This window comes from Tenrec ecaudatus, chromosome 11 (genome assembly GCF_050624435.1).
Source record: "Tenrec ecaudatus isolate mTenEca1 chromosome 11, mTenEca1.hap1, whole genome shotgun sequence".
Classification (NCBI taxonomy): Eukaryota; Metazoa; Chordata; class Mammalia; order Afrosoricida; family Tenrecidae; genus Tenrec; species Tenrec ecaudatus.
This window is the reverse complement of record NC_134540.1, coordinates 113,405,103-113,411,681: the sequence shown is the minus strand read 5'-3', so window position 1 is coordinate 113,411,681 and position 6,579 is coordinate 113,405,103. Positions and strand designations below refer to the sequence as shown.

The 6,579-nt window shown below is 39.3% G+C and overlaps 1 non-coding gene across 1 annotated transcript; it reads left to right on the top strand.

Annotated features, from left to right (window-relative positions):
* Positions 1–6,166: 6,166 nt before the first annotated feature.
* LOC142461792 (U1 spliceosomal RNA) lies at positions 6,167–6,330 on the top strand. Its single transcript, XR_012786988.1, has one exon. It is a non-coding gene; the product is annotated as a U1 spliceosomal RNA (small nuclear RNA).
* Positions 6,331–6,579: the final 249 nt, after the last annotated feature.

The following is a 6,579-nucleotide window of genomic DNA, read 5'->3' as shown; positions in this document are numbered from 1 at the left end:
GCCTTCCACAAAGTCTGCAGCAATATGCACCAGTTCAGAAGATATTTGAGTCAATTATTATTTTTAAAATTAAAATTTTATTATTTTATATTTGAGTTAATTATTGAGATAGGGAAAAGGGATTATATTCAAGCATTTCAAATACTCTCATTGTGCCTGACTAATTATGTAAATTTAATGTACCTAAATGACATAATTTTTAACAATATGATTTGATTAGTTTGAATTTTAGAATATTTTTATCAAACGCTCATTTAAAATGCAAAGCTAAAACTATGTGTGATGGAAATAATTACCTTTGAATTAAAAAAATCAAGTTTTGTTTTCACTCCCACATTCCATCATATCCAGTGATTCTCAATGTGGTTGGCAAAATTAATTGCTATTAAAGATTTATGGTGAATACATTTTGCAATTTTGAATAAGTTATGCAATTCCCTGGTGTGGTTCTATCCACAGGCTTTTTAATTCCCACCAAATGATTGGCTAGGAGCATGCAAATAAGGCATAGAGGACTCTAACCCTAAGGTTAGTCAGTTTTGCCATTCTGATGGATACAAGAATGGGCCATCTCAGAGGTAGAAGCAACTAATAAAACAGTCACCAAGAAAGCAGAGCCCCAGTGGCATGCATTTGAGCTCCCTGCCAGAAATAGTAGAGACAGCAGAGAGCGAAGGCCACAGCATCAAGACCATGAGGCAAAGCAGAGCAGAGAATCAGTCCTGAGACCTTTGACCCTGTAAAGCTGAGCGCCTTTTGGCTGGAGAATGAGGTTCCCTTTGAGTATTTATCAACATTAATGGAACTTGTTAACACTTGCTCAAGCAGGGCAGAGGCCAAGGGACTGAGAGTCTGAGAGGCTGACCAGAGACAGATATGGTTGCTGACATGAGTGTGAAAATGTGCTACTGTGGACAAAAGGACTGCATCCTTAATCTTGTCTCATCCTACTTTTCATAACTTGCTAATCTCTCTAATAAACCCCCACCATCATGAATATTATCTGTGATTTCTGTGTGACCATGACAATGATTAACAATATGAATTATGGAACTCAGCAAGGAAGCAGAGTGTCGTGTGAGGAATGTTCAGTGCCAGAGAGAGTAAAGAAAGTTTGGAGGGAGAGGCATCTCTAATCTTGTGGCAATTGATCTTGGGCTAGTATGGAGTTTAATTCCTCATCCCTCTGTGTAGCCAAGAGGTCAAATGTGACTCCCACACAATTTCCTATGGATTTGTTTACAATTAATATTTTTATTAGCTGTTTTATATATCTTGAGCTTATTACCAAATGAGTATTAGTGAGAGCAACTTTGATGTTACTTTTTTGTAAGGGGATGTCCAGTTGCCTACAGATGGGCTTTGGATCTGCACTCCACACTCCCCCTCATTCACAATGATTTGACATTTTGTTCTTTGATGTCTGATACCTGATCCCATTGATACCTCGTGATCACACAGGCTGGTGTGCTTCTTCCATGTGGCTTTGTTGCTTCTCAGCTAGATGACAGCTTGTTTACCTTTAAGACCCAAGATGGTATATCTTTTTTTTTTTCTCTGAATTATTTTTCTTTTTATTTTTTTTATTATTTTAACAATTTATTGGGGCTGATACAATTCTTTTCACAGTTCATACATATACATACATCAATTGTATAAAGCACATCTGTACAGTCTTTGCCCTAATCATTTTTTTCTCTTTTCTTCTTTTACATTTTATTAGGGACTCAAACAACTCTTACCACAATCCATACATATACATACATCAATTGTATAAAGCACATCCATACATTCCCTGCCCCAATCATTCTCAAGGCATTTGCTCTCCACTTAAGCCCCTTGCATCAGGTCCTCTTTTTTTCCCCCCTCCCTCCCCATTCCCCCCTCCCTCATATGCCCTTGGTAATTTATACATCATTATTTTGTCATATCTTGCCCTATCCGGAGTCTCCCTTCCCCGCTTCTCTGCTGTCCCTCTCCCAGGGAAGAGGTCACATGTGGATCCTTGTAATCAGTTCCCCCTTTCCAACCCACTCACCCTCCACTCTCCCAGCATCGTCCCTCACACCCTTGGTCCTGAAGGTATCATCCACCCTGGATTCCCTGTACCTCCAACCCTCATATGTACCAGTGTACAGCCTCTGTCCTATCCAGCCCTGATGGTATATCTTTTGATAGCTGGGCACCATCAACTTTCTTCACCACATTTACTTATGTACCCACTTTGTCTTCAGCGATCCTGTCGGGAAGGTGAGCATCATGGAAAGCCAAGTTATTAGAACAAAGTGTTCTTGCATTGAGGGAGTACTTGAGTAGAGTCCCAGAGTCCCAGTGTCCATCTGCTACCTTAATACTAAACCTATAAATATATGCACATAGATCTATTTCCCCATCGCCATATATAAACATATTTACATATGTACATGCCTGTATTTAGACCTCTATAAAAGCCTTTTGCCTCCTAGCTTTTTCTTCTTTTCAAAGGCACTTTTAAAGCTGAGGCGATCTGAACTGACCTGGATTTTCTTTCTTAATATCTAATTAAAATCTTAGGACCCAAACTGATATATGGATCACATAAGTTCAAATTGTGTAAGTAGGCATGAATTATATTCATTTTTCTACAAATATCAGAAAGAAAAAAGACAGAGACTATGTATTCCAGACTGTAGCAAATATAGAATGAGTTGCCTTATATTGAATTAAATATGTGAGAAAATTAGAGGATATGGGTGAGTCCTGGAAATAATAGTGAACTGTACTTCACTGAAGAAAATGTCATGCCATTCAACTACTTAAATTCACAATCAACTGGTACAATCAGAAATATTTTAAAGTTATATTTGTGTCTGGATAAGTTAGAAAATTTTATCTTCGTCTTGAGAGATTGATAAGAATTAACTCCAGAGATGTGGGGAATCAATGATATGATAAAAAATAATATAGATTATTCTCCTGATTAGTGAATTTTCATGAAAAGTGCCTGAGAGAGCTATCTAAATATTTTGTATGAGCCGTAAGCATTGCATGATTTTCAATATGTTAAAAATTAATGTCTCAAGATATTTAGGTGACTATATATAACTGAGTTTTCAATATGGGTCTATCAGAATCACATCAAATACAATCTATGAGGCAGATAACACTGCCTTTTATTAAAGAAACAAATATTAAAGCTTCCAGAGAGGTTAATTAATCATTCAAGACCATGTGGTAAGAAATACGGCTTGCATCCAGAATTTTTTGACTTTATACTATTTGACAATGTTTTCTTGGCCTTTCCATTGGATTACATTTATTAAATTCCATCATTTCCACAGATAACAAAGTTTTCATTTTATTATTTCATGAGTCATAATGACATAAAATGATAAATGTGCCGTGACTTACTTCCCTACTCCTAAATTTCCTATCCTCTTCCCACATAATCATTAATGCATTACATCCATGAAGGTAAAAGTTTCTTTGTTTTGTTTTTTAATATGAACTCCTGAGTCACTAGCACAGTAAAATATAATAGTTAAATCTCAAGTGTTATTTACTTGGTGTTAGACATTGATTAAGGCTGGTTCTCTGTGTATCTTTCATTTCTTATTTTTGACCAAATTTGTTGATTTATTTTTAAATGACTATAGTGGTCAAACCAGTGTTGTTGCGATTACTTTTATATTCAGTGGGGTGGAGTGGGGCTGGGGAGTAAAGGTCTCCAAAAGACACCCACATCTGAATCACTACAACATGTAAATAAACTTTACAGGTGAAAGAGTTGGTGGATTTAATTAAAAATTATCTTTGGTAATCCTCTGAGATAGTTACCCTTCATTCTATAGAGTGGCTATGAGTTGGAAATTACTTGATGGTAACAGGTTTGGTTTGGTTTATTTCAGGAAGGCAAGAGGAAAGAATCAGATTCTACAATAGAAGTGGGAGTTGAAGGGATACATTTTGATGGTGGAGGAAGGGGACCACAAACCAAAAATGGAGGGGCCTTCTAGAAGATGGAAAAAGCAAGCAAACAGATTTTCCATTATAGTCTCCAGAGGGAGCAGGGACCTGTCTATACCTTGATTATAACCTAGTGAAATCAATTTCAGATTTCTAACCTCCAGAACTATCTAATAATATATGAATGTTATTTGTGATTTGTTACAGTAATATTAGAAAACTAATACATTCCGCACATCTGTGATAACCAAATTTAACTGAGCAGATTTTCACTAATATATTGAAGCTACTTTGTGGTCAAAGAGACCCGGTAGCATGATGGTGTTTGGCTGGTGTGATAGTTAAGTTTTTTGTGTGTGCCAACATGGCACCTGTAAGAAGATATGGTTGCAGCTTGGTGATATCACTTGGAACGATGACCTAGATATATAATGATTCTGTGGAGACCAGCCTGTGGGGGAAGCCAGCCCCCCACAACTAATCATGGAATCAGTAAGTGCCGATTGTATGGTTGAGATATATAAAGATTATAAGAAAGTCATAGAGAAAGAGAGAGATAGGAGAGAGAGTAAAATGAAGAAGTCAGACACATTTCATAGTAGCACGCTCACCTTCTGGATGGCCATGATCCCAACAGCCAGATCCGTGCACAGGATGGGCCAAAGGGCAGGGGAGAGAGCAGGAGAGAGAGATTTATTGCTAACCAAGGTTTATATCTCTTTGGGGGCATGATTACAGGTAACCACACACATCATAGGAAGGGGCTGTACAATAGGCAGTACAAGCAACAGAAAGGGGATAAGCTTGGGGGTGTACACATAATATGAAGGGGGGGGACTATGAGTATACATGTGACAAGAAGGGCAGACCCTAGGTTCATGATGGCAGCCTAAAGTTGGTTACCCTTGAGTGGGCTTGACCTCCCTAGGCTCTCCTACAAGGAAGCAACCTGCTATTATCCTTATCAGAAGGGAGTGGGCCCTACTTAGGGTGAGACAGACATGTAGTCTGATTGCTCTAGATGGCTGATAACCCTTAGGGAGAATAACCCCTGACCTACTCTTGCTGCCCTCCAAGTGTATAGTCATTTACTATGTGTAGCAAGCAGCTAAATTTGGCATATATCTTGAGTAGACAAGTTGGGTGAAATCTTTGTTTCCACACCAGCCTGTCTTTCTCTATCTCTCAACTTGGTAATCAGACCAGTGTGCTGCCTGATCACATGTGCCATGCATCCTGTGCTGCATCACCTTGTTGACTCACCATGAAGTGCTATTTCATGCCATGTTGCCCTGCCTGTGGACAGACTCCGCTCATCTTGCCACGTCTCCACATGTTACAACTACCCAGCCACTTTGTATTGCTACATGGTGAGATGGTCCCATGACTTACTTCACCATACTGCACTACTGACCTCTGCTACACTTGGCCACCTTACCTTTCTACTTTGGGCTTCTTTGGTCTTTAGGCCTTCTAGCTGCATGAGTTGGAAAGGCCTCCAATGTAGGCCTTAATAGACCCACAAAAGTGAGTTGGACTGAACTCTGTACTGCTATGTGGACTGCTTTGCTGTTATAATTCTTTTTCCCTATATAAATGTATCCATTCTATACTTATAACTATTCTGGTTTTTCTTCTTTAGAGCACTCTGTCTGATACAATTGGTACCAGGACTGCTTCTAGAGAAACAAAATCATAAACATGAGCTTCCTACATTGGTTCTCCAGTCTGATGGTACTAAGAACACTGCCTCTGGCCCGGAAAGCATAGATACGTCTGCCACTCTTACGAAAGAGGGTATGATCCATGGAGTGTGAAGTGGCAAAGTTAAAATCCACAATATTACCACCAATAGATGAAATGCTGGTAAGAGAAGAGGCTCTGGATGATTAGGAAACTACCATATATACTCGAGTATAAACCGACCCAAATATCAGCTGAGGCACCTAATTTTACCACAAAACTGCATTAAAAATTGTCCTGAAAAACGCGGCTTATACACGAGTAAATATGGTAATACATTTAGCCTATCTGTGATAACCAAATTAAATTGAGCAGTTTGATATTTTTGCTTTGATATTTGTGAACAATTTTCTCAGGATGAGAAATACAGGGAAGCTGGTTGGCTGGCCCTTCTTACACTAGACAACATGATCAAGGAAAGAGATGATCTCAAACCTCAGAAGCATGTCTCAAGTGCCGCATAAAAAAACCTGAAGGCATACTTACCTGGCAGGGGCAAATCCATGATCACGAAGGTGGTTTTCCCAGGACGAGAGTTATCCATTGCACTCCAGATGTGCTGACCCCTGCGATTTCCCCAAATGTGGGAAACTCGACTGCAATAATTTGTGGTAGTGGGGACTGCGTTCGTGCTCTCCCCTGAGGGGGAGGGGGACCTGAAAGCTTCTGTATGTGCTACAAATCATACGAGTACTGAATTATAGTCCCAGCCGAATTGTAAGTCTAGAACAGTGCCTGATATCAAAGGAAGGGCATTCATTGGAAAGAAATTGGACCCTGAAACATGGAATGGGAATAAATGGGCTACTGATCAAGAAGATGGGATATTGAGCCCCTGCAATCTATTAACCCATCCCAGTCAATGATCCACCCCTTCCACCTGAGGGAATG